The following is a 7,500-nucleotide window of genomic DNA, read 5'->3' on the forward strand; positions in this document are numbered from 1 at the left end:
GCCACTTCTGTCGGGAGCAGCCTGCCATCATGCCCTGATAAGCACAACACTAGTCCCAAGCCAGTGACCTCAGCAAATGCAAAAACATTCATACTTATAGTCTCCTGCATCTGATTCTTGCCATCATGTGAAACGTTGGCATTCCAATGTCTGTTGCACACACTTTGTTCATAGGTGTGCAATTTGAGTGCGTGCGCCTCATCACTGTCTTGGACAGAGCTCTGTCTCTAAGCTACACATGTGAAGCATTGGTGGTTCAGTGGTAGAATTCTCGCCTGCCACGCGGGAGGCCCGGGTTCGATTCCCGGCCAATGCAAGGCTGTGTTCTTTTGACTTTGCTTTCTAAATCAAATATGGGAACTCAGTGGGGCATAAAATGGGAAACAGTGACCCCGACGTGATTTGAACACGCAACCTTCTGATCTGGAGTCAGACGCGCTACCGTTGCGCCACGAGGTCCTTGCTTTTGGAGTCACATCAGCAAATGTTGTGAGCCTTTTCATTTTTGCCCACCTCCTTATATGCCTAGGGTTGTATTACAAGGTTTGGCTTTTTGTTTTCCATCCTATTGATGAAATTGAGTGCAGGTGCAGAGAGAACGCAGAGGATTGAAATGTTCAGGGAAAGGGTCTCACGCAGGAGCTCTAGACCAAAGGCACATTACTATGATTTATTAAAGTGCTTCATGCATGCAAAAGGAAACGTCCCTGGGTGGGCTTGAACCACCAACCTTTCGGTTAACAGCCGAACACGCTAACCTATTGCGCCACAGAGACTAGTGACAAAAGCACATCTCCTGAGACTCAACATATATCTTTATGTGTGCGCGCCTGCCTTGAGCTTGTGTTATATAAGGCGTCTTTATCCTACGCAGCATTTGCCATTTGCTTAGTGTCTTGTCACTGTTGGGTGTTATGATGCGCAGACTACTATCTAATGGTGTTAGGGCCAGTATTACAACCAGTCCCAGTGTATGAGATACATGTATGACTTTTCTGTGGCCTTCTTAGCGTAGCTATCTGCTCCTCTGGTGGTGTTCTACCAGCCTGTCAGGCGTGTGTCTTGCCCATCCAATCTTCACTGTGGCATGTTAGACTTGTCTTCTCTGTGAGCGGAGTCTCCTTCCCAGAGCAGGTGCTTTCTCTGAACTCTTGCTTTGTAAGACTGCTGGGCAAGGCCCTCCCTAGCCCCTCACTCAGATAGATACATTTACCTGCAGAGCTCAGCTTTGGAGAAAGAGAGGGGGCAGAGAGCGCAAAGGGGAAGGCCCAAGGTGCACACCTTATTTTACATAAAAGCTCGGGCTCTTGGGAGGACAGGGACATGAGGGTTCTCAGGGAAAGCCATCACATTAGTATTGATGGCTGGGCCTTGAAACACAACAATCCCGGAATGGCCAGGCACAAAATGCCTGTGCAATAGGCCTGACCATAGGCTTCTGGAGGTCTTGCTCTCCAGAGGCCCCAGTGGTCTAAGCCCGACCAGGGCTGTGCCCGACCAGGGCTGTAGGCCGCGTTGGGAGCGCGTTGGGAGCGCGTTGGGAGCGCGTTAGGGACGCATAAAGGGACGCAGGGCGCAGAACTCTGCCCGTTTCACCCCAGCATTTCGGGGAGGACAGGGAATTTGGCAAAGACAGTGGGAAGGATTTTTAAGGAGGAGAGTTCAGTGACATGATCTGAAACACAATAGTGCTGGTGATCTGGAGGCTGCCTTCTATGAGCCACTTCTGTCGGGAGCAGCCTGCCATCATGCCCTGATAAGCACAACACTAGTCCCAAGCCAGTGACCTCAGCAAATGCAAAAACATTCATACTTATAGTCTCCTGCATCTGATTCTTGCCATCATGTGAAACGTTGGCATTCCAATGTCTGTTGCACACACTTTGTTCATAGGTGTGCAATTTGAGTGCGTGCGCCTCATCACTGTCTTGGACAGAGCTCTGTCTCTAAGCTACACATGTGAAGCATTGGTGGTTCAGTGGTAGAATTCTCGCCTGCCACGCGGGAGGCCCGGGTTCGATTCCCGGCCAATGCAAGGCTGTGTTCTTTTGACTTTGCTTTCTAAATCAAATATGGGAACTCAGTGGGGCATAAAATGGGAAACAGTGACCCCGACGTGATTTGAACACGCAACCTTCTGATCTGGAGTCAGACGCGCTACCGTTGCGCCACGAGGTCCTTGCATTTGGAGTCACATCAGCAAATGTTGTGAGCCTTTTCATTTTTGCCCACCTCCTTATCTGCCTAGGGTTGTATTACAAGGTTTGGCTTTTTGTTTTCCATCCTATTGATGAAATTGAGTGCAGGTGCAGAGAGAACGCAGAGGATTGAAATGTTCAGGGAAAGGGTCTCACGCAGGAGCTCTAGACCAAAGGCACATTACTATGATTTATTAAAGTGCTTCATGCATGCAAAAGGAAACGTCCCTGGGTGTGCTTGAACCACCAACCTTTCGGTTAACAGTCGAACGCGCTAACCGATTGCGCCACAAAGACTAGTGACAAAAGCACATCTCCTGAGACTCAACATATATCTTTATGTGTGCGCGCCTGCCTTGAGCTTGTGTTATATAAGGCGTCTTTATCCTACGCAGCATTTGCCATTTGCTTAGTGTCTTGTCACTGTTGGGTGTTATGATGCGCAGACTACTATCTAATGGTGTTAGGGCCAGTATTACAACCAGTCCCAGTGTATGAGATACATGTATGACTTTTCTGTGGCCTTCTTAGCGTAGCTATCTGCTCCTCTGGTGGTGTTCTACCAGCCTGTCAGGCGTGTGTCTTGCCCATCCAATCTTCACTGTGGCATGTTAGACTTGTCTTCTCTGTGAGCGGAGTCTCCTTCCCAGAGCAGGTGCTTTCTCTGAACTCTTGCTTTGTAAGACTGCTGGGCAAGGCCCTCCCTAGCCCCTCACTCAGATAGATACATTTACCTGCAGAGCTCAGCTTTGGAGAAAGAGAGGGGGCAGAGAGCGCAAAGGGGAAGGCCCAAGGTGCACACCTTATTTTACATAAAAGCTCGGGCTCTTGGGAGGACAGGGACATGAGGGTTCTCAGGGAAAGCCATCACATTAGTATTGATGGCTGGGCCTTGAAACACAACAATCCCGGAATGGCCAGGCACAAAATGCCTGTGCAATAGGCCTGACCATAGGCTTCTGGAGGTCTTGCTCTCCAGAGGCCCCAGTGGTCTAAGCCCGACCAGGGCTGTGCCCGACCAGGGCTGTAGGCCGCGTTGGGAGCGCGTTGGGAGCGCGTTAGGGACGCATAAAGGGACGCAGGGCGCAGAACTCTGCCCGTTTCACCCCAGCATTTCGGGGAGGACAGGGAATTTGGCAAAGACAGTGGGAAGGATTTTTAAGGAGGAGAGTTCAGTGACATGATCTGAAACACAATAGTGCTGGTGATCTGGAGGCTGCCTTCTATGAGCCACTTCTGTCGGGAGCAGCCTGCCATCATGCCCTGATAACCACAACACTAGTCCCAAGCCAGTGACCTCAGCAAATGCAAAAACATTCATACTTATAGTCTCCTGCATCTGATTCTTGCCATCATGTGAAACGTTGGCATTCCAATGTCTGTTGCACACACTTTGTTCATAGGTGTGCAATTTGAGTGCTTGCGCCTCATCACTGTCTTGGACAGAGCTCTGTCTCTAAGCTACACATGTGAAGCATTGGTGGTTCAGTGGTAGAATTCTCGCCTGCCACGCGGGAGGCCCGGGTTCGATTCCCGGCCAATGCAAAGCTGTGTTCTTTTGACTTTGCTTTCTAAATCAAATATGGGAACTCAGTGGGGCATAAAATGGGAAACAGTGACCCCGACGTGATTTTAACACGCAACCTTCTGATCTGGAGTCAGACGCACTACCGTTGCGCCACGAGGTCCTTGCTTTTGGAGTCACATCAGCAAATGTTGTGAGCCTTTTCATTTTTGCCCACCTCCTTATCTGCCTAGGGTTGTATTACAAGGTTTGGCTTTTTGTTTTCCATCCTATTGATGAAATTGAGTGCAGGTGCAGAGAGAACGCAGAGGATTGAAATGTTCAGGGAAAGGGTCTCACGCAGGAGCTCTAGACCAAAGGCACATTACTATGATTTATTAAAGTGCTTCATGCATGCAAAAGGAAACGTCCCTGGGTGTGCTTGAACCACCAACCTTTCGGTTAACAGTCGAACGCGCTAACCGATTGCGCCACAAAGACTAGTGACAAAAGCACATCTCCTGAGACTCAACATATATCTTTATGTGTGCGCGCCTGCCTTGAGCTTGTGTTATATAAGGCGTCTTTATCCTACGCAGCATTTGCCATTTGCTTAGTGTCTTGTCACTGTTGGGTGTTATGATGCGCAGACTACTATCTAATGGTGTTAGGGCCAGTATTACAACCAGTCCCAGTGTATGAGATACATGTATGACTTTTCTGTGGCCTTCTTAGCGTAGCTATCTGCTCCTCTGGTGGTGTTCTACCAGCCTGTCAGGCGTGTGTCTTGCCCATCCAATCTTCACTGTGGCATGTTAGACTTGTCTTCTCTGTGAGCGGAGTCTCCTTCCCAGAGCAGGTGCTTTCTCTGAACTCTTGCTTTGTAAGACTGCTGGGCAAGGCCCTCCCTAGCCCCTCACTCAGATAGATACATTTACCTGCAGAGCTCAGCTTTGGAGAAAGAGAGGGGGCAGAGAGCGCAAAGGGGAAGGCCCAAGGTGCACACCTTATTTTACATAAAAGCTCGGGCTCTTGGGAGGACAGGGACATGAGGGTTCTCAGGGAAAGCCATCACATTAGTATTGATGGCTGGGCCTTGAAACACAACAATCCCGGAATGGCCAGGCACAAAATGCCTGTGCAATAGGCCTGACCATAGGCTTCTGGAGGTCTTGCTCTCCAGAGGCCCCAGTGGTCTAAGCCCGACCAGGGCTGTGCCCGACCAGGGCTGTAGGCCGCGTTGGGAGCGCGTTAGGGACGCAGGGCGCAGAACTCTGCCCGTTTCACCCCAGCATTTCGGGGAGGACAGGGAATTTGGCAAAGACAGTGGGAAGGATTTTTAAGGAGGAGAGTTCAGTGACATGATCTGAAACACAATAGTGCTGGTGATCTGGAGGCTGCCTTCTATGAGCCACTTCTGTCGGGAGCAGCCTGCCATCATGCCCTGATAACCACAACACTAGTCCCAAGCCAGTGACCTCAGCAAATGCAAAAACATTCATACTTATAGTCTCCTGCATCTGATTCTTGCCATCATGTGAAACGTTGGCATTCCAATGTCTGTTGCACACACTTTGTTCATAGGTGTGCAATTTGAGTGCGTGCGCCTCATCACTGTCTTGGACAGAGCTCTGTCTCTAAGCTACACATGTGAAGCATTGGTGGTTCAGTGGTAGAATTCTCGCCTGCCACGCGGGAGGCCCGGGTTCGATTCCCGGCCAATGCAAGGCTGTGTTCTTTTGACTTTGCTTTCTAAATCAAATATGGGAACTCAGTGGGGCATAAAATGGGAAACAGTGACCCCGACGTGATTTGAACACGCAACCTTCTGATCTGGAGTCAGACGCGCTACCGTTGCGCCACGAGGTCCTTGCTTTTGGAGTCACATCAGCAAATGTTGTGAGCCTTTTCATTTTTGCCCACCTCCTTATCTGCCTAGGGTTGTATTACAAGGTTTGGCTTTTTGTTTTCCATCCTATTGATGAAATTGAGTGCAGGTGCAGAGAGAACGCAGAGGATTGAAATGTTCAGGGAAAGGGTCTCACGCAGGAGCTCTAGACCAAAGGCACATTACTATGATTTATTAAAGTGCTTCATGCATGCAAAAGGAAACGTCCCTGGGTGTGCTTGAACCACCAACCTTTCGGTTAACAGTCGAACGCGCTAACCGATTGCGCCACAAAGACTAGTGACAAAAGCACATCTCCTGAGACTCAACATATATCTTTATGTGTGCGCGCCTGCCTTGAGCTTGTGTTATATAAGGCGTCTTTATCCTACGCAGCATTTGCCATTTGCTTAGTGTCTTGTCACTGTTGGGTGTTATGATGCGCAGACTACTATCTAATGGTGTTAGGGCCAGTATTACAACCAGTCCCAGTGTATGAGATACATGTATGACTTTTCTGTGGCCTTCTTAGCGTAGCTATCTGCTCCTCTGGTGGTGTTCTACCAGCCTGTCAGGCGTGTGTCTTGCCCATCCAATCTTCACTGTGGCATGTTAGACTTGTCTTCTCTGTGAGCGGAGTCTCCTTCCCAGAGCAGGTGCTTTCTCTGAACTCTTGCTTTGTAAGACTGCTGGGCAAGGCCCTCCCTAGCCCCTCACTCAGATAGATACATTTACCTGCAGAGCTCAGCTTTGGAGAAAGAGAGGGGGCAGAGAGCGCAAAGGGGAAGGCCCAAGGTGCACACCTTATTTTACATAAAAGCTCGGGCTCTTGGGAGGACAGGGACATGAGGGTTCTCAGGGAAAGCCATCACATTAGTATTGATGGCTGGGCCTTGAAACACAACAATCCCGGAATGGCCAGGCACAAAATGCCTGTGCAATAGGCCTGACCATAGGCTTCTGGAGGTCTTGCTCTCCAGAGGCCCCAGTGGTCTAAGCCCGACCAGGGCTGTGCCCGACCAGGGCTGTAGGCCGCGTTGGGAGCGCGTTGGGAGCGCGTTAGGGACGCATAAAGGGACGCAGGGCGCAGAACTCTGCCCGTTTCACCCCAGCATTTCGGGGAGGACAGGGAATTTGGCAAAGACAGTGGGAAGGATTTTTAAGGAGGAGAGTTCAGTGACATGATCTGAAACACAATAGTGCTGGTGATCTGGAGGCTGCCTTCTATGAGCCACTTCTGTCGGGAGCAGCCTGCCATCATGCCCTGATAACCACAACACTAGTCCCAAGCCAGTGACCTCAGCAAATGCAAAAACATTCATACTTATAGTCTCCTGCATCTGATTCTTGCCATCATGTGAAACGTTGGCATTCCAATGTCTGTTGCACACACTTTGTTCATAGGTGTGCAATTTGAGTGCGTGCGCCTCATCACTGTCTTGGACAGAGCTCTGTCTCTAAGCTACACATGTGAAGCATTGGTGGTTCAGTGGTAGAATTCTCGCCTGCCACGCGGGAGGCCCGGGTTCGATTCCCGGCCAATGCAAGGCTGTGTTCTTTTGACTTTGCTTTCTAAATCAAATATGGGAACTCAGTGGGGCATAAAATGGGAAACAGTGACCCCGACGTGATTTGAACACGCAACCTTCTGATCTGGAGTCAGACGCGCTACCGTTGCGCCACGAGGTCCTTGCTTTTGGAGTCACATCAGCAAATGTTGTGAGCCTTTTCATTTTTGCCCACCTCCTTATATGCCTAGGGTTGTATTACAAGGTTCGGCTTTTTGTTTTCCATCCTATTGATGAAATTGAGTGCAGGTGCAGAGAGAACGCAGAGGATTGAAATGTTCAGGGAAAGGGTCTCACGCAGGAGCTCTAGACCAAAGGCACATTACTATGATTTATTAAAGT

At 49.7% G+C, this 7,500-nt stretch overlaps 11 non-coding genes across 11 annotated transcripts; 5 read left to right on the forward strand and 6 right to left on the reverse strand.

The window, feature by feature from the left end:
- Positions 1-245: 245 nt before the first annotated feature.
- On the forward strand, positions 246-316 carry TRNAG-GCC (transfer RNA glycine (anticodon GCC)). The gene has a single exon. It is a non-coding gene; the product is annotated as a tRNA-Gly (tRNA).
- Positions 317-387: 71 nt separating this feature from the next.
- TRNAW-CCA (transfer RNA tryptophan (anticodon CCA)) lies at positions 388-459 on the reverse strand. The gene has a single exon. It is a non-coding gene; the product is annotated as a tRNA-Trp (tRNA).
- A 243-nt stretch (positions 460-702) lies between these two features.
- TRNAN-GUU (transfer RNA asparagine (anticodon GUU)) lies at positions 703-776 on the reverse strand. Its single transcript has one exon. It is a non-coding gene; the product is annotated as a tRNA-Asn (tRNA).
- Positions 777-1,964: 1,188 nt separating this feature from the next.
- Positions 1,965-2,035, forward strand: TRNAG-GCC (transfer RNA glycine (anticodon GCC)). Its single transcript has one exon. It is a non-coding gene; the product is annotated as a tRNA-Gly (tRNA).
- Positions 2,036-2,106: 71 nt separating this feature from the next.
- TRNAW-CCA (transfer RNA tryptophan (anticodon CCA)) lies at positions 2,107-2,178 on the reverse strand. Its single transcript has one exon. It is a non-coding gene; the product is annotated as a tRNA-Trp (tRNA).
- Positions 2,179-3,672: 1,494 nt separating this feature from the next.
- TRNAG-GCC (transfer RNA glycine (anticodon GCC)) lies at positions 3,673-3,743 on the forward strand. The gene has a single exon. It is a non-coding gene; the product is annotated as a tRNA-Gly (tRNA).
- A 71-nt stretch (positions 3,744-3,814) lies between these two features.
- Positions 3,815-3,886, reverse strand: TRNAW-CCA (transfer RNA tryptophan (anticodon CCA)). Its single transcript has one exon. It is a non-coding gene; the product is annotated as a tRNA-Trp (tRNA).
- Positions 3,887-5,357: 1,471 nt separating this feature from the next.
- Positions 5,358-5,428, forward strand: TRNAG-GCC (transfer RNA glycine (anticodon GCC)). Its single transcript has one exon. It is a non-coding gene; the product is annotated as a tRNA-Gly (tRNA).
- A 71-nt stretch (positions 5,429-5,499) lies between these two features.
- On the reverse strand, positions 5,500-5,571 carry TRNAW-CCA (transfer RNA tryptophan (anticodon CCA)). Its single transcript has one exon. It is a non-coding gene; the product is annotated as a tRNA-Trp (tRNA).
- A 1,494-nt stretch (positions 5,572-7,065) lies between these two features.
- Positions 7,066-7,136, forward strand: TRNAG-GCC (transfer RNA glycine (anticodon GCC)). Its single transcript has one exon. It is a non-coding gene; the product is annotated as a tRNA-Gly (tRNA).
- A 71-nt stretch (positions 7,137-7,207) lies between these two features.
- TRNAW-CCA (transfer RNA tryptophan (anticodon CCA)) lies at positions 7,208-7,279 on the reverse strand. Its single transcript has one exon. It is a non-coding gene; the product is annotated as a tRNA-Trp (tRNA).
- Positions 7,280-7,500: the final 221 nt, after the last annotated feature.

This window comes from Triturus cristatus, chromosome 4_2 (assembly GCF_964204655.1).
Source record: "Triturus cristatus chromosome 4_2, aTriCri1.1, whole genome shotgun sequence".
In the NCBI taxonomy this organism is placed as follows: Eukaryota; Metazoa; Chordata; class Amphibia; order Caudata; family Salamandridae; genus Triturus; species Triturus cristatus.